Source organism: Ornithorhynchus anatinus, chromosome 1 (assembly GCF_004115215.2).
Source record: "Ornithorhynchus anatinus isolate Pmale09 chromosome 1, mOrnAna1.pri.v4, whole genome shotgun sequence".
Lineage (NCBI taxonomy): Eukaryota > Metazoa > Chordata > Mammalia > Monotremata > Ornithorhynchidae > Ornithorhynchus > Ornithorhynchus anatinus.
Window position 1 is genome coordinate 130,839,339 of NC_041728.1, and position 19,170 is coordinate 130,858,508.

The window sequence follows — 19,170 nt, forward strand, 5'->3', positions numbered from 1 at the left end:
TTAAGTATCTAAAAGCACTTGATATACAAATGTAAGTCACTGCATGGTATGAATACCCTTCAACCTCCACAAAATGGAATTACGATGCTGCCTCGGGAAAAAGCTGTTTGGGCATTCTCTAGCGGGTCATAGTGGGGGTGGGAGTGGGAGTCAGAACTCCTGGTTTACAAGCTGATTTTACTCTGGGCTTGTGGGCCACCGAGTTATGAGCCAAGACCTCTGCAAATAGTACATCCAAGAGTTTAGCAAGTGAGGGTGGAGGAAAAGTAGTCACCTAAAAAGTTTTTCAACACAGTCTACAGATCTCAAAATAGGGGCAGGCAGTCTAATCCTTTCTGTTCTACACTCTAACCCATACTTTCGTCAACTTGGGCTACGATCACTGAACATTGATGCCACAGTGACTCAAAGGTCTTGAAGCCCTAGCCTACAGTTCAAATCCTAGTGTGCAGTAGTGAAAGGTTTGGGCTGGGGTACCAAAGAAATGAAGTAAAACTTGTATAATAATAATAATGATGATATTTGTGAAGCGCTTACTATGTGCCAGGCACTGTCCTGGAGTGCTGGGGTGGATCCAAGCAAATCGGGTTGGACATAGTCTTGGTGCCACATGGGGCTGACAGTCTCAATCCTCATTTTACAGAGGAGGGAACTGAGGCACAGAGGAGAGAAGTGGCTTGCCCAAGGTCACACAGCAGGAAAATGGCAGAGCTGGGATTAGAACTCATGACCTCCTGACTCCCAGGCCGCTGCTCTATCCAATAGGCCATGCTTTTGTGGAGACTTTGTCTCTCTTTTCTTTTAAAATAAGCTCATGTGCAAACTTTTCACCATTTTTTGTACGTCTTTGGATCCTTCTGGCACTTCTTTCTTTCCCTGGTCCTCAGCCAGGCCTCTAAGAAGGCAGTAGGAGTTCCCACTCCTCTAGACTGTAAACTCATTGCGGTCAGGAATCATGTCTATCAGTTCTGCCATTTTGTATTCTTCCAAGCACTTAGTACAGTGCTCTGCACACAGTAAGTGCTCAGTAAATATGATTGAGTGATTGAGAAAAAAGGAAGGGATTCAATTCTGTGGCCACTGAAACATCAATGGATTCACGGATAAAACACACGAGAACTGACTCCCTAGTTCAGCGCTCTGCCCATTAAGAACCATTGGGCTGCTCTTCTCAAGTGGGGAAACTTCCCCCTTCTGGGACTGTAGCAGAGATGGCTGACTCGATAACTACAGAGCGAACCCCAGAAATTTTCCTGCTGGGGAATTAAGGCTCCACCCAACACATCTATGAGGTGGGTGATGAGAAAAGAAAGGGATTCCCTTGGGAATTTAGGCTTCCATATTCATTCATTTCATTCGATCGCATTTATTGAGCGCTTACTGTGTGCAAAGCGCTTTATTAAGTGCTTGGGAGAGTACAACATAACAAACGAACACATTCCCTGCCCACAGTGAACTTACAGTCAAGAGGGGGAGGCAGTCATTAATGCAAATAAATACATTACAGATATGGGCATAAGGGCTGTGGGGTTAGGAAGGGGGAAGGACAAAGGGAGCAAGTCAGGGCAATGCAGAAGGGAGTGGGAGAAGAGGAAAGGAGGGCTTAGTCAGGGAAGGCCTCTTGGAGGAGATGGGCCTTCGGTAAAGCAAAAACACTATGGTCAGAGGCAGGAACTTTTCTTCTACTCTGGCCGTCTCCGGCGAGCTCTACACATGGGACTAGGTCAAAGATTACACCATGGCACACACACACACACAATCTACACACCCCTCCTTTGACTCCATTTAGGTTTGGTTCAGTGCCCAGCCTCTAAGTGCTGTTGGGAGTGGTAGACGCTAAATTTACGGAGCTCTGAGACCAAGATTGGTCATGGGTCCTAAAATATCCAGTGGACCACACCCCGCCCTGAGACCGGACATGGGACGACACAGCGAGCATCTGGGCGGTCCACTGGAACATGCCCTGCCTCTATGAGCAAGTAGAGTAGCCACAAGGTGGCACTTTGACTCTACGGCTTAAAAACGATTGGCCACTAATTTGGCAAAAGTAACTAGGACTTTAAGACTATCTGATCACGCCGGCTCTGTCGGCATGCAAGGCCGCAACTTTCCCGAAAGGCTGCGAATTGCAAGGAAAATGGAGCTGAGAGTCATCTAGTACCCACCCTAACTGTATGAGGAGTGATCCGGACTCCTTCAACACTGAAGAAAATGATTTTGTAAGAGACATGGAGGATCAAGGGCAAAAAACAATCGAGCAGCAGTTGAGTGGACAGGGGACCCTGAGAGGAGGAGAGAGGGTTTATTTATTTATTAGTTTAATGTGTTTCTTATTTATTACTTTGAGTTATACGGAAGGCAGAGTGCGAGTTTATCCTCCCTACTCTGTAGAGTGGAAATAGGGGATGAGACCATGTCTAGGTTCTAGTATGCCCATCTCAAGGCTCCCCAGCTTCACCACACACCACTGTCACAGACCATGTCTAGGTTCTAGTATGCCCATCTCAAGGCTCCCCAGCTTCACCACACACCACTGTCATTCTCAATGTCTTCCCACAACCCAGAACTTCCCAGTAGCTGCCTGAGTTACCTTCTTCTCAGTTCCTACTTTTCTTCATCTTAGCAGTGCCACGGACCAGCTCATTCTAAAGAGAAGAGGATTCTCAATGCCCCCTGAATGTCCCAAAATTTAGTCTATGAATAACTCTCTGGCCACTGGGCCTCAAATGCCCTTCTCACATGCAGCCATTCGGGAGTCTCAAACTCTACTCCCTTAGAGATTCCTTATCCCCTGTCCCAAGTTTGATGGCCCTCATTTGGGCAAATGCTGGGATGACCATAGAGCCCTAAAGCAGTGCCATGGGCCATGTTTAGCACATTCCTCCATTCCTTAAAGCAACACCTGGACTCACTAATCCCATCCCCATAACACTTCAGTGTAAGGAACACAAGAGCAAGTGGGGAGACACTGATTGTCCCGAGCCTGCAGGACACCAAAATCCACTGCAACCAATTCACTGTGCAGCCCCAGATTCCTTTCTCTTTCTGGGCTTCCATTTCCCTCCTCTAAAAAACAAAGAAGAAGTGGCCCTGTCAATACCAACAAGAGAAATTCAAGGGGGAAATGGGAAGAGAGAAGAAGGGGTGGTGAGGAAGGTGGGAAAAGTGAATGAAAGCCAGGAGCGGAGCAAGGAGGATATGCCTTGCTTTCTTGGGACTTCCAATCCACTGCCACACGAGAAGTAGAGTGGTTCTAATCCTAGCTCTGCCACTTGTCTGTTCTGTGACCTTGGGCAAGTCACTTCCCTTCTCTGTCCCTCAGTTCCCTCATCTTCAAAATGGGGGTTCAATACCTGTTCTCCTTCCTACTTAGACTTTGAGCCCCATGTGGGATCTGATTATCTTGTATAACAATAATAACTGTTGCATTTTTTAAGCGCTTACTATGTGCCAGGCACAGTACTAAGCACTGGGGTAGCTATAAACAAATTGGGTTGGACACAGTCCCTGTCCCACATGGGGCTCACAATCTTGATCTTAATCCCTATTTTACAGCTGAGGTGACTGAGTCACAGAGAAGTGAAGTGACTCACCTAAGGTAACACAGCAGATAAATGGCCAAGCCAGGATTAGAAGCCAGGTCCTTCTGATTCCCAGGCCCATGCTCTATCCACTAGGCCAGAGCTTAGTACAGCACGTGGCTCATAGTAAGCGCTTAACAAAAACCACAATTCTTATATTAGAAGGAGTTCCTGAGTCCAGGGCAATTTTATACCCAGCCTGGCCTCCGCCTCCATTGGATTTGATTAAAGCCCTCCATACCCAGCCCATTGGTCCTTTGGGTCCTGATTTATGGCAACCCTTCACTCCCCCCACCCCCAGCGCTCCCGGGACTGGATTAAGGTCGACGTAGTGGGCCTCCCAGGCTAAAATTCTCCCACACCCTTCCCAGAGTGCACATATTCTCTCTCCTCATGCAACGGGCTATATTTAGCCCCAGAAAGGTGGCTGCAGCAGAGATAAGGGAAGGGGAGAGGAGATGGGGAAAGAGGTTGTTATTGAGACAGCCAAAGTGGCTTTCTAAGGGGCTCTGGACTTCAACTCAACCCAATGGAATGGTTATCCAGCAGCGTTGGCATGGGGTTGCATCCCACCCACCTCCAGTTAACACCGCCCATGATGCCATTTTTCCCCTCTAACCTTTAGCCATAAAGGATACTTGTCGATCCATACTGCAGGACTTCGGTGGAAGGAGGACTGCTACATATTCATTCAATGTATTTATTAAGCACTTACTGTGTGCAGAGCACTGTATTAAGCACTTAGGAAAGTACCATACAAGAATAAACAGTAACATTCCCTGCCCACAACGAACTCAAAATCTTGGGGGGAAGGGGGTTATGTAATCTGACAAGCTCCCGGGTTACGAGAAAGGTATGGGTATGGTATGTCTATATGTAACCGTATTTGTGTTTTTCCCTCCCTGACCATCATCTTCAACTATTCACCCTCCAATCGTTTCTTCTCCACTACTTTCAAACATTCTCATGTCTCCCCTATCCTAGAAAAATTCTCCCTTGACCCCAAGGCTCCCTCCAGTTATTGCCCCATCTCTCTCCTACCATTCCTCTCCAAACTCCTCAATCAAGTTGTCTACACCCACTGTCTCAAATTCCTCCCCTTGACCTCCTCCAAACTGGCTTCCACCCCTTCGCTCCACAGAACCTGCCCTCTCAAAGGTTACCGGTGATCTCTTTCTTGCCAAGTCCAACGGCTTCTACTCCATCCTAATCCTCCTTGACCTTTCAGCTTTCAACACTGTTGACAACCCCCCTCTCCTGGAAACATTATCCAACATCGGTTTCACTGAGACTGTCCTCTCCTGATTCTCCTCCTTTCTCTCTGGATGCTCATTCTCAGTCTCCTTCACGGGCTCCTCCTCTTCCTCCCACCTCCTAACTGTGAGGTTCCCTCAAGGTTCCTTTCCTGGGTCCTCTTCTATTCTCCATCTACGCCCACTCCCTTGGAGAACTTATTCGCTTCCATGGTTTCAACTATCACCTCTATGTGGATGATTCCCAAATCTACATCTCCAGCCCTGATCTCTCTCTCTCTCTGCAGACTCACAATCCTGCCTACTTGGATGCCCTGCCGTCACCTCAACACATCCAAAACAGAACTCCTTATCTTCCCACCCAAACCCTGTCTTCCCCCATGTCTTTCCCATCACTGTAGACGGCACCACCATCCCTCCTGTCTCACCATCCTTCCTGGCGTTATCCTTGACTCCTCTCTCTCATTCAACCCACATATACAATCCACCACTGAATCCTGTCAGTCCCACCTTCACAACATTGCTAAAATCCGCCCTTTCCTCTCCATCCAAACTGCTTCATTCAACCCACATATACAATCCACCACTGAATCCTGTCAGTCCCACCTTCACAACATTGCTAAAATCCGCCCTTTCCTCTCCATCCAAACTGCTTCCGTGTTAATACATTCACTCATCCTATCCTGCTTGGATTACTACATCAGCCTCCTTGCTGATCTCCCAGCCTCCTATCTCTCCCTACTCCAGTTCATACTTCACTCTGTTGCCCAGATCATTTTTCTACAAAAACGCTCAGAATGTGTCTCCCCACTCAAGAAACTCCAGTGGTTGCCCATCCACTCTGCATCAAGCAAAAACTCCTCACACTCGGCTTTAAAGCACTCAAATCACCTTACCCCCTCCTACCCCACCTCGCCGTTCTCCTACTACAACCTAGCCTACACACTTGGCTCCTCTAATGCCAACCTTCTCACTGTACCTCGATGAAGGATGCTGACCTCTCGCCCACATCCTGCCTCTGGCCTGGAATGCCTTCCCTTTACATATCTGACAATTACTCACACATGCCCCTCTCTCAAAGCCTTCCTGAAGGCACATCTCCTCCAAGAGGCCTTCCCTGACTAAGCCTCATTTCTTCTTTTCTCACTCACTTCTGCATTGCCCTGACTCGCTCCCTTTATTCACCACCCCACCCCTAGCCTCACAACACTTATGTCCATATCCGTAATTTATTTATATTAATGTCTGTCTCCCCGTCTAGACTGTAAACTCACCGTGGGCAGCGAATGGGTCACACCACTGTGTTGAACTCTCCCAAGTGCTTACTACAGTGTGCTGCTTGTAGTAACTACTCAATAAATATGATTGATTTGTGTGATTGTGCATCTTTGTTTCATAATTGGGTGCACACACTGTGCTTAGGCTGTCTGGAAGTATGTGTGTTGCGTGAGACTCTGTATGTGTGTGTGTGTTTTGTTCATGTTGTCAGGAGAGTGGGTGGAGGAAAAGTGCTTTATGTCAGGGCACGGGCAGGTCTGTGTGCCCTCAAGGCCATCAATCAAGGGTATTTATTGAGCGCTTCCTGTGTACACAGCACTGTGGACATGTATGGACTGTGTACAGGAGCATGCTGAGTGTGCACGCGTGTGCATTCTACAAGCATCAGCCCTCTCTAAGGGTTTCTTGTTCCCATTTCTCTAAGGAATGAGCCCTTCCTTTCTGACCAGCCTTTTCTGTTTTCACAGGACACTCCCTCCCACCCGCTGCTAAAGAATTTTCCCTCTCCTTCCCTTCCTCTCTCTCTCCCTCCAACCCTCTCTCTCTCTCTCTCTCCCTTCTTTCCTCCGTCTCTTTCCCTCTCCCCTTCCCAGATCTCGCCCCCCTTCCTGCCTATCTCTCTCCCCCTCCGTCTTTCTCTCCACCTCCCTCTCTGTCTCTCTCTCCCCTGACTCTCCCTCCCCCTCCCTCCCTTTCTCTCCCCCGTCTCTCTCTCCCTCTCTAATAATAATGGTGTTTGTTAAGCGCTTACTATGTGCCAAGCACTGTTCTAAGCGCTGGGGAAGATACAAGGTCATGAGGTTGTCCCATGTGGGGCTCACAGTCTTCATCCCCATTTTCCAGATGAGGTCACTGAAGCCCAGAGAAGTGAAGTGGCTTGCCCAAAGTCACCCAGCTGACAAGCGGCAGAATCAGGATTAGAACCCACGACCCCTGACTCCCCAGCCTGGGCTCTTGTCACTGAGCCACGCTGCTCTTTCTCCCCCTCCCTCCCCGTCTCTCTCTCATTCATTCATTCAATAGTATTTATTGAGCGCTTACTATGTGCTCTCCCCCTCCTTGTCTCTCTCCCCGTTCCTGCCTCTCTCCCCCTGCCTCCCTATCTCTCTCCCCCCTTGTCTCTCTCTCCCTCCTTGTCTCCCTCCCTGTCTTTCTCTCCCCTCCTTGTCTCTCTTTCCCGTCTCTCTCTCCCTGTCTCTCTCTACTCGTGTCTCCCTCCCTGTCTCTCTCCCTCCTTGTCTCTCTCTCCCCCTCTCTCCCTGTCTCTCTCTCCCTCCCTCCGTCTCTCTCCCCCCTTGTCTCTCTCTCCCTCCTTGTCTCTCTCCCTCTCTCCCCCTTGTCTCTCTCTCCCTCCTTGTCTCTCTCCCTCCTCCCTGTCTCTTTCTCTCCCTCCTTGTCTCTCTCTCCCTGTCTCTCTGCCCCTCCCTGTCTCTCTCCCCCTCCCTCCGTCTCTCTCCCCCCTTGTCTCTCTCTCCCTCCTTGTCTCTCTCCCTCTCTCCCCCTCCTCTCTCTCTCTCCTTGTCTCTCTCTCTCCTCCCTATCTCTCTCTCCCTCCCTGTCTCTCTCCCTCCTCCCTGTCTCTCTCCCTGTCTCTCCCTCCTCCCTGTCTCTCTCCCCGCCTCTCTCCCCTCTCCCTGTCTCTCTCCCCCCTCCTTGTCTCTCTCCCTGTCTCTCTCTCCCCCTCCCTGTCTCTCCCCCCTCCCCCGCAGACTCTGTGTGTGTGTGTGTGTGTGTGTGCGCTCGCAGGGCGGAGGGGGGGCGGGCTGGCAGGACGGGTTGGAGGACCGGGGCCTCCCTCTCTGCCCGCTCCTCCTCCTCCTCCTCCTCCCCGCTCCACCTCCCCGGAGCCCTGACGGTGTTTTTCCATTACCCCATCATCCGGGCCCGGGCCCGGGCCCTCCTTTGTTCCCCGGCCGCGGGAGCCCACGCTGCCGCCTCCACGCCGGGAAAGGGGGGGGCCAGAAGAAGGGCCAGGAGGGCCAGAAGGGCCGGGCCTCCCAAAGGTTGGCCCGCCCTCCACCCCTGCTCCAGTTATTTTCCACTTATTTCCCCTCCCTCATCCCTCCCACAAAGGGCCCAACTTTTCCACCTCGTTTTGGAGAACCCCCTCCCCCCAAACGGTCGAAATCCTCTTTTCACCCTCAGCAAACCCCCAGCCCCACGGGGGATAATAATAATAATAATGATGATGTTGGTATTTGTTAAGCGCTTACTATGTGCAGAGCACTGTTCTAAGCGCTGGAGTGGATACAGGGTCATCAGGTGGTCCCACGTGAGGCTCACCGTCTTCATCCCCATTTTACAGATGAGGGAACTGAGGCCCAGGGAAGTGAAGTGACTTGCCCACGGTCACACAGCTGACAAGTGGCAGAGCCGGGATTCGAACCCTTGACCTCTGACTCCCAAGCCCGGGCTCTTGCCACTGAGCCACGCTGGGGAAGAGACCGTACCAAAGGCTGGCCACCGCACTGAGGACCGACATGGCCAAGAAACTCCGAGCCCGTCGCCGGGCAGGGATTGTCTCGATCTGGGGCCGGATTGGCCATTCCAAGTGCTTAGTCCAGTGCTCTGCACAGAGCGAATGCTCAATAAATGCAATTGAATGAATGAATGACCCCAGGAAGCCCCCCGCAACCCTTCTACCACCCCCTCCCCATCGCCCCTACTCCCTCCCTCTTTTCTATCCCCTTCCCCTCCCCGCAGCACTATTTGTACATATTTATTACTCTTTATTAATGATGTGTATATATCTATGATTCTATTTGCACTTGTATATATTTGTACATATTTATGATCCTCTGGATCTATTTTGATGCTATCGATTCCTGTCTACTTGTTTGGTTTTCTTGTCCATCTCCCCCCCTTCTAGACTGTGAGCCCATCGTTGGACAGGGATAATAATAATAATTATGGTATTTATTAAGCGCTTACTATGTGCTGAGCACTCTTCTAAGCGCTGGGGTGGATACAAGGTCATCAGGTTGTCCCATGTGGGGCTCACAGTTTTAATCCCCATTTTTAGATAGGGTACAGAAGCACAGAGAAGTTAATCGACTTGCCCAAGGTCACACAGCAAAGTGTCAGAGCTGGAATTAGAACCCATGTCTTCTGACTCCCAAGTGTGTGCTCTTTCCACTGAGCCTCTCTCTCTTCCCAATTGTACTCTCCCCAGCCCTCAGCACCGAGTAAGCCCTCAATAAATACGAATTAATGAATGCGGGGTGGGCCTTCCCCAGTGGGAAGCCTGCCTGGCCTGCCTACCCACTCCCCAGGGCCCCTCCACCTAGTCCGTCGTGTTTTACATCCCTAGGCGTAAATAAACTCAAGGCCGGGGAAGGAACTACCCGAAAAACAATCTTCCAAAGTTGTTGCGTGCTGTTTATATCCTGGAAGGGGGCGGAGGAGGGGGGAGAAAGGCCCTGCCCAAACTCCAATCCACCCCAATCTCCAATAGACTCTCACTCGCTACTTGAACGCCGCCACCCACGGACACTTCTTACACAGATACACATGCACGCACCTCTCTCTTTGGGATCTGTATGACAAAACCATCCCAGCAGGAGGGGCCAGTTATTAAAAAAAACCACTAAAAATTTGCACACGAACCGGGCACTGGCGGTGAAACAAGAGGTCCCGTCCGCACAAACAAAGGTGCCCTGGAGGGGAAGTTTTGGACACACACCGGGAACGGACGGACGAGCGGTACATCGAAGAGCCGAGCAAAGGGGACGGATGGGCCGAGGAGGGGGCGAAGTCTTGGAGGGCTGAGGCCTGGGTGGACCGGGGCAGCCCGAGGTCAAGCTGGAAGCATCTCCTCCCCCAGTCCCGGCCAATCCCCCTCTCCAGCCCTCCGATTAGCCCTCGGCGAGTGTGTACGCCTGTGAGTTCAGAGGGTGTGCAGACAGCTCGTCCGTGTGCATCCGTCCTGTGTGCGGTTGGGAACTCGATGAGAAGGGCTGCCAAGGCCAACTGGCATCTGAGAGAGAGACAGAGACAGAGAGGGAGAGGGTCCTCTGGGTGACACAGGGGTTTAAATGCGTCTTCGTGGACGGAGAGGAAGACACGGGGAGGAGCGAGTTCTTGAGAGTGTATCTCCGAAGTGTGTGAGTTTGACTCCCGGCGTTTGTTTGTGAGACTGAGAATGTGGGTAGGTGTCTGCATGACTGTGCGATTGAAGGAGTGGGTCGGTATGTGGGGTGGGTGTATGAGAAGAGGGTTTTAGCCTACCGGTTTGGAGGGGGAAGCTGGGGTGGCTCCGTGCAAAAGGGCTCCGCTCCCGAGATCTGGCAGTGGAGCTGAGATGAGGTCTCTCCTTTCCTCCAGAAACAATATCCCTCCCTTTCCTTCCCCTAAATCCCCTTCTAGCAGCTGCTCTCTGATGATGTCGATTAAGGGGTTAATAATGTAGGCATTTCCCTACACTCCTTCCTCATTTTCCTCATTCATTCATTCATTCATTCGTATTTATTGAGTGCTTACTGTGTGCAGAGCCCAGTATTAAACGTTTGGGAACGTACAATTCAGCAACAGAGGCAATCCCTGCCCACAACGGGCTCCAAATGACTGAACCCACATGCAGACAGAGAGAAGGAGTTCCAACGGGCTCCAAATGACTGAACCCACATGCAGACAGAGAGAAGGAGTTCCTTCTTTTTTTACCTCTTCTCCCCCATCCCTAGAGTTCCCAAAGCACATCACTTCCCTTCAATTTATAATGATAATTACGGTATTTGTAAAGCACTTACTATGTGCCAAGCGCTGTTCTAAACGCAGGAGGAGGATATAAGGTAATCAGGTTGTTCCACAGGCAGCTCACAGTCTTCATTCCCATTTTACAGATGAGGCAGCTGAGGCCCAGAGAACTTAAGTGGCTTGTCCAAGGTCACACAGCAGATAAGTGCCGAATTGTACTTCCCAAGCACTTGGTAAAGTGCTCTGCCAACAGTAAGCGCTCAATAAATATGATTGAATGTATGAATGAAAGTGGCAGAGCTGGGATAGAACCCATCCTCTGACACCCAAACCTGAGCTCTTTCCACTAAGTCACACTACCTCTATAGTCATTCATTCATTCATTCAATCGTATTTATTGAGCATGTACTCTGTGCAGAGCACTGTACGAAACCCTTGGAATGTACAATTTAGCAACAGATAGAGACAATCCCTGCCTAGCAACGGGCACACAGTCGCAAAGGGGGAGACAGACAACAAAAGAGAACAAGTAGTCAGACGTCAATACCATCAAGATAAATAGAATCATAGATATATACACATCATTAATAAAATAGAGTAATAAATAATATATACAAATATGCACAAGTGCTGTGGGGAGGGGAAGGAGGAAGAGCAGAGGGAGGGGGAATGGGGAAAGGAGGAGGGGCAGAGGGAAAGGGAGGGCTCAGTCTGGGAAGGCCTCCTGGAGGAGGTGAACTTTCTGATGAAGTCCAGTTCTGGCCACCTTGCGTGTGTATGGCCATGTTTCCCAAGGTATATTGGAAAGGCCCCCCTGGCCCAGGAGCTCTTTCCCTAAATAGAAGCACCTCCTGGAAGAGTGTCTTTCTCTCAGTCCATTTCTGGTGAAGAGGTTTCCTGAGAGGTGGAGGCAAAACAGTTTGTTTCTGTCTTTCCGGGCCTGAGAGCTGACAGAGAGCTTTTCAGCCTCTCTGGCCCCTTCTCCAAACCTGTTTTTTTCCACCTGTTTACAAACAATGGAGCCCCCAGGCCTCAATTCACATAGCCTTCCAAGAAGCTCCTGGCTAAACTCAAGCTGAAGCTCCCGGGACACAGTCACCCCCCAGTGATCCACTCTTCCCCCAACCAATTGCTGGAACTAAACTAAGCCTTCTGTGCCCAGCGCTTAGAAGAGCGCCCAGTGCTTAGAATGGTGCTTTGCACAGTAAGCACTCAACAAATACCATCATCAGCATTTCCCATTGTGGAAACATTTGAAAAAGGAGGTAAAACCCCGTCGATCTAATTCCATCTGTACATCCAGTACTCACCTATCCAGAATGGCTGGCCATCTTTTGCTGAGGAGGGACCTCAGCAACTACCAGTCAACCATTAGCTCTTTCCTGAAGCTCAGGATTATTTTCATGGGGATCGTCAGGCTCCACAACTTGTGCCCTCATTCTTCTCCCGGGGATACCCACAGATAGGTAAGGTGGGAAGACTGGATTGGGTCCAGACCCTTCTCAAAGTGGTTCCTAGTTCCTAGGGTCCTTCTGCCCAGGGACCTTCAAAAGCCACACCTACCGCATGGTTCCGCAGAGTTGTAAGTCCAGGGGAGCTCCCCCGGCACTCCTCAACCGGAGAAGCAGTGTAGCCTAGTGGATAGAGCACGGGCCTGGGAGTCAAAAGGAGTTGGGTTCAAATCCTGGCTCCACCACTCATCTGCTGGGTGTCCTCAGACCGGTCACTGAACTTCTCTGTGCCTCAGTTATTTCATCGGTGAAATGGGGATTAAGACTGTGAGGCCCGTAAGAGGCAGGGGTCTGTGTCCAACCCCATTAGCTTGTATCTACCCCAGCACTCAGTACAATGCCTGGTACATAGTAAGCGCTTAATAATGATGGCATTTGTTAAGCGCTTACTATGTGCAAAGCACTGTTCTAAGCGCTGTGGGGGGATACAGGGTGATCAGGTTGTTCCACATGGGGCTCACAGTCTTAATCCCCATTTTACAGACAAGAGAACTGAGGCACAGAGAAGTTAAGTAACTTGCCCAAAGTCACACAGCTGACAAGCGGCCGAGCCGGGATTAGAAGCCATGACCCCTGACTCCCAAGCCTGGGCTCTTTCCACTGAGCCACACTGCTTCCCTAACAAAAGCCATTAAAAAACAACAACCTAATAGCAGAGAACTATGACTGCCAGGTAACCGTCCAGTCTCTAGCTCTAATGGCGTATGGTCATTAGTGGTCTAGTAGAGTTTTGATCAGACTGTACCTGGTCCATGAACCCTGGTGACCAGTGACCCAGGTCCAAGCCAAAGAAGGGTCTACCTGGATGTCCATGGTTTAAGAACTTACATGTGGTCAGAGAAACCTTTGTGCATATGTAGGAATTCATCCATGTGTACTACTGTTCCCAGAAAGCCCGCATGATAGATGGACTTATGAAAATGCATGAGGTTGCCATTGTGTATTCTGAAGTCTCAAATCCTGGAATTCTCCCTTCTCGTTCTGAAGTTATCAGGCTGTGCCAAAGTGAAAAATGCCGGATGGGTGCTTATCAAGTTCAGCTAAGGACAGATTCTTGAATTTTAGTCCACACAGAAGTCTACTAGCCTCTCTAACCTGAGTTCAGAGGGAAAGCTGGGGCAAAGGGGAAGAAAGTCTGAGGTCCAGAGAACTCAAACTCCCATCTTGAGGGATGTTCATTCCCAACCGACCAAATTTCACATAAGGTTTCTATATGCAAGATATAGCACCTAGTACTTTATGGGTACTTTTATTGCTAGGGACCTGTAGCATATTTGCACCCAGGGGGAAAAAAAGGCTTTAGATTCTCTGGGTAGAATGGGAAAAGAGCTGGAGTTGAGGCAGAGGTGAGGGCGGAAGGAGAATGTCACTCCAGTGCTTGTCTGACAACCTCTCTGCTGTTCTTCCCCACCAGCTTCCTGTTCTTCTACCTCCTCTTTAGTCCCCTAGGGGATAATAAGGAGGAAGCTACTGGACTATGAGTGTATCTGTGGGAAAACGGGATAGTTGAGGGAATGGAGCAGATCCAGCAACATCTACATTGCCTGGTATGTTAGGCTACCCTTTCTTCATTCATTCATTCAGTCAGTCGTATTTACTGAGCACTTAACTGCCTGCAGAGCACTGTACTAAAGCTCTTGGAAAGTACAATTTGGCAACAACAGGCTCACAGTCTAGAAGGGGGGAGACAGACCACAAAACAAAACAAGTAGATAGGCATCCGTAGCATCAATATAAATAGAGTTATAGATATATACACATCATTAATAAAATAAATAGAATAATAAATATGTACATATATACACAAGTGCTATGCAGCAGGCAGGGGGGTAGAGCAGAGGGATGGAGTTGGGGCGATGCAGAGCCCCAAGTTGGAGGCTTAATGTTTAATGTTGGAGGAGGAACAGAGGGAAAGGGGAGCTCAGTCTGGGAAGGCCTCCTGGAGGAGGTGAGCTCTCAATAGGGCTTTGAAGAGGGGAAGAGAGTTAGTTTGGCGGAGGTGAGGAGGGAGAGCATTCCAGGACAGCGGGAGGATGTGGGCCAGGGGTCGATGGCGGGGCAGTTGAGAACGAGGCCTAGTGGGGAGATGAGGCGCAGAGGAGCAGGCTGGGCTATAGAAGGAGAGAAGGGAGGTGAGGTAGGAGGGGGCAGGGGATGGAGAGCTTTGAAGCCAAGAGTGAGGAGTTCTCTATGTCAAGCAATAATTCCTAACCATAGGTTTTAAGGGACTCAAGCTACTGATCCTCACTCCTCTCCCTCTCTGCCCCGTTTGCACCCTTCATTCCTCCCAAGCCAGTCTACTCACTGCGCCTCATTCTCAACTCTCTCGCTGCTGACCTCTCCTTCACACCCTCTCTTCTTCCTGGTACTCTTTCCCCCTTGGCATCAAGCATACCACTGCCCTCCCTATCTTTGAGGCATTTCTGAAAACACATCTCTTCCAGAAGGCCTCCCCTGATTAACCTCTCATTTCCCCACCATGTCTCTCTCCCAAATGCCACTTTCGCTCTTCCTCATCACCTAAACACTTCAGAACACGCAACACCCCCTTTGCACTCATGAACATAGCTTTGCACTCTATTGCTTTCTCCTACCTGTAATTTATTTTCATATCTATCTCCCAGTTAGATTGTAAGCTCTTTGAGAGTGAGGATTACACTTACCGACTCCTCCGAGGGCTTAGTACAGTGTTCTATAAATACTATTAATGGATCGTTCCATCTTCTCCCGGAAGAGAGCCAACAGGAAGTAGGGTTTTGGAATGTGTGAATTCAGTGAGGCATGCTCAGTTAGAACGTGTGAAGGACATGAAACTCATAAGGATGACAGGGATCAAACGCGAGGCTTTACTCAGCCATTTATATCATGGATGTAACACTAACAATATTCTCCCTTCCGTTCCACTTCAGCCTTAGCCAAGAGTTTCCCAGTGCCATGCTTCAATTAAACCAATAACTTCTTTGCCTTCTCCCCAGGGCGCTGTGACTTTTGGCCACCCAAAAATTCCCCTTTAAAGACTCAGCCTTAAATGGCCTCAAGGCCATAAAGACAGCAAGGCTAATGGTAGAACCAGGTGGATTCTAGAAGCCAAAATTTCCTAGGGCTGAGAGCTTGAGAAATAGTAGAGGACTGGTGAAAAATACTGTTTTGTACTGCTCAAAATAAGGTAATTGCTCCATGCAATGGGGGTAGAGGCATGCTGGGGCTGGGAAGCCTATTCCCTGAGGGAGGATTCATCCATTTCAGTGGTGCTTGGCCCAGGTCCTAGACCCTTAAGCTCCCACCACAATGATCTTAGAGCAATTATCTGATAAATTTTCTCCTACAACTTCTGTGGGTTGGAAGTCCTGTGAAGGGAGAAACTGGGAAATGTGGCAAACTCTTTTCTCCCTGAGTCCTCAGACAACTGCATGGAAAGGATCATGGAAGAAAACATTAAGCCTCCAACTTGGGGCTCCCTGCACCATATCTTTCCACTAAAGCCCTAATCCCAGAAATTCATCCATCTCTGAGGAAGGACTCCCGTAGAAAAGACATTGAATTGGGTGTTAAATTTATCCAGAGTAGCAAACCAATCTGCTCAGCCCACTTCTTTCATCCGTGCACTCTTCCCTGCTATTCAAGCCCAGCCCCTGGCTGTACCCCATCTCAGCAGCATGGTATAGTGGATAGAGCATGGGCTTGGGAGTCAGAAGGTCATGGCTTCTAATCCCGGCTCTGCCATTTGTCTGCCGTATGAACTTGGCCGAGTCATTTCTTGGACGAGAAATGGGGATTGAGACTGTGAGCCCTACATGGACTGTGGGACTGTATCCAACCCAATTTGCTCGTATCCACCACAGCACTTAGTACAGTGCCTGTCACATAGTAAGTGCTTAACTAATATTATAATTATTTTTGTCCTGTCCACCTTGGACCCCTTACAATGCTCCCAGGGCCCAGAACGTCTTCCCCCACAAACCTGCCTGACCTCACTGCTTTCCTGCCTTCAAAGCCCTCCTAAAATCTCTCCGCCATCAAGCCTACCGCACCTAATCATCAGCACCCTGAATCTCATCAACTCTTCAGCTCCTTTTTGCACCTATGTTTTTATTTATGCCCATCCTTAACACTCTTACTTCTATTCAACTGGACATTGTATTTTCTTTATTCTGATACAATCAATCAATGGCATTTGAGCACTTATTATATGCAGAGCACTAGACTAAGCACTTGAGAGAGTTGATAGACAGGTTCCCTGCCCACAAAGAGACTAGAGGGGGAGACTGACATTAAAATAAATTACGCATATGGACATAAGTGCTGTGGGGTTGAGAGTGGGGTGAATATCAAGTTCCTAAATGGTATAGATCAAAGTGCACAAGGCGATGCTATCAAGCAAAAACTCCTCACTATTGGCTTCAGAGCTCTCCATCCCTTGCCCCCTCCCACCTCACCTCCCGTCTCTCCTTCTACAGCCCAGCCTGCACACGCTGCTCCTCTGGTGCTTACCCCACTGTGCCTAGTTCTCGCCTGTCCCACCGTCGACCCCTGGCCCATGTCCTACCTCTGGCCTGGAATACCCTCCCTCCTCACATCTGCCAAACTTGCACATTTCCCCCCTTCAAACCTCTACTGAAATCTCACCTCCTCCAGGAGGCCTTCCCGGACTAAGCACCCCTTTTCCTCTGCTTCCCTTCCCCAACTCGCTCCCTCTGTTCTACCCCCCAACGCCCCGCAGAACTTGTGTGTATATATGTACACCTTTATAATTCTACTTATTTTTTATTAATGATGTATATACATCTATAATTCTATTTATATTGATGCTATTGATGCCCGTTTGCTTGTTTTGATGTCTGTCTCCCCCCTCTAGATTGAGCCATCATTGTACATTCCAAGAGCTTAATACCGTGCTCTGTACATAGTAAGTGCTCAATAAATACTACTGAATGAATGTGAGTCCCTTGTGGGCAGGGATGGTTTCTATTTGTTGCTGAATTGTACTTTCCAAGCACTCAGTGCGCTGCACACAGTAAATGCTCAATAAATACGATTGAATTGAATTGAATGAATGAATGATGCAGAAGGGAAGCGGAGTAAGGCAAACGAGAACTTAGTCAGGGAAGGCCTCTTGCATGCGTGGGCCTATTCCTGTGTCTAGCTCTCCTGTTTTGGAAGCGTCCTGTGGGCAGGGACAAATTTCCCCCTTCTGTTTTACTTTTCCAAGCATAGAAAGGACTGCACTAGGTAGGCATTCAAATACAATTACTATCCTTGGGCCTCCACGCATCAAAAGGCCTGAGGTGACCCATCTTCTCAGTGACAGCAGGAGTGATGGAATGGGAAGCAGAGTCGATACCCTGGTTTCAAATATTTCATTCAGTCTTATTTATTGAGCGCTTACTGCCTGCAGAGTCCTGTACTAAGCACTTGAGAGAGTACACTATAACAATAAACAGACACGATCCCTGCCCACAGTGAGTTTACAGACTAAGGACTGTAGTGGAATAATAATAATAGGAACAGTAATAGTAATAATTGTGATATTTGTTAAGCACTTACTATGTACTGTACTAAGCACTGGGGTGGACACAAGTAAGTCAGGTTGGACACAGTCCCTGTCCCACATGGGGCTAACAGTCTCAATCCCCATTTTACAGATGAGGCAACTGAGGCCAAGAAGTGAAGTGACTTGCCCAAGGTCACACATCAGATAAATAGCAAAATCCAGATTAGAATTCGTGACCTTCTGACTCGCAGGCCTGAGCTCTATCCACTACGCCAGCATACTACTAGTCTACTTATCCTTTAAAACGAGTCCTCACCTCAGGCAGCTAATCCACAGTCAAGTCTTCGGCTACTTGTAATGGTAATCTAATCTACAGTTCTCCTGACAGTTTCCCTAGGGTCGGGTTTACTAGGATTTATTGAGTCGTCCCAGGCTCTGTCAAGTTTGCCATTTGACCTTGCTTATTTTACAGGGAGGAAAGTAACATGACTTTGTGACAAGCACCATGCTCATTTGTGGGCAGAGCTGGGATTTGAAGTCACAGTCCTTAAGTGACGGTCTATTGCATTGAAACTATATTCATTCATATTTATTGAGTGCTTCCTGTGTGCAGGGCACTGTACTAAGCGCTTGGGAAAGCACAATCCAACACTAAACAGTGACATTACCTGCCCACAACGAGCTTACCGTCTAAACAGGGGAGACAAACATCGATATAAATAAAATTACAGATACATATATAGAAGTGCTGTGGGGCTGGGATGGGGGAAGAGCAAAGGGACTCTACTAATGCAGCAGATACTGGCCTAAAGACAAAATTGAACTTGTTCCCACTGGGTTCAACATTTAAATAAACAGAGGAAGAAGAGTGGGGAAACATAGTCAAAAAAGTGGTTGAATGACAACTAAGAGAAGGGAGCAAGGTTATTCTGAATTAGAACCAGGATGAAGTATTGAAAAATATCTTTTTAAAAAAGAGAGAGGAAATTTGCTGTATGTTTAGTGAAAGATTGTCCTTAGCGTGGGGAAGTAACAGAGCATAGATATAGAAGAACGGGGGGAAATGGGGATCGAGAGTTACAGAGGAAACCAAAACATCCACAGAATCCAGCTTCGCAAAGCTACTTCGTTTCAGAGAAGCGGTGTGGCTTAGTGGAAAGAGCTTGGCCCTGGGAGTCAGAGGACCTGGTTCTAATCCTGTCTCTGCCTCCTGCCTGCTCTGTGACCTTGGGGAAGTCATTTAGCTTCTCAGTGCCTCAGTTTCCTCATCCGCAAAATAGGGATTCGAGGCCTCTTCTCCCTCCTTCTTAGACTGTGTGCCCTATGTGGGACAGGTACTGTGTCCAACCTGATTATCTTGTTTC

The 19,170-nt window shown here is 48.9% G+C and overlaps 1 long non-coding RNA gene across 1 annotated transcript; it reads right to left on the reverse strand.

Moving 5' to 3' along the window:
• Window positions 1-9,467: 9,467 nt before the first annotated feature.
• LOC114814253 lies at window positions 9,468-10,485 on the reverse strand. The gene is made up of 2 exons (XR_003762016.2): window positions 10,340-10,485; window positions 9,468-10,088 (listed from the first exon to the last, which is right to left on the reverse strand). It is a non-coding gene; the product is annotated as an uncharacterized LOC114814253 (long non-coding RNA).
• Window positions 10,486-19,170: the final 8,685 nt, after the last annotated feature.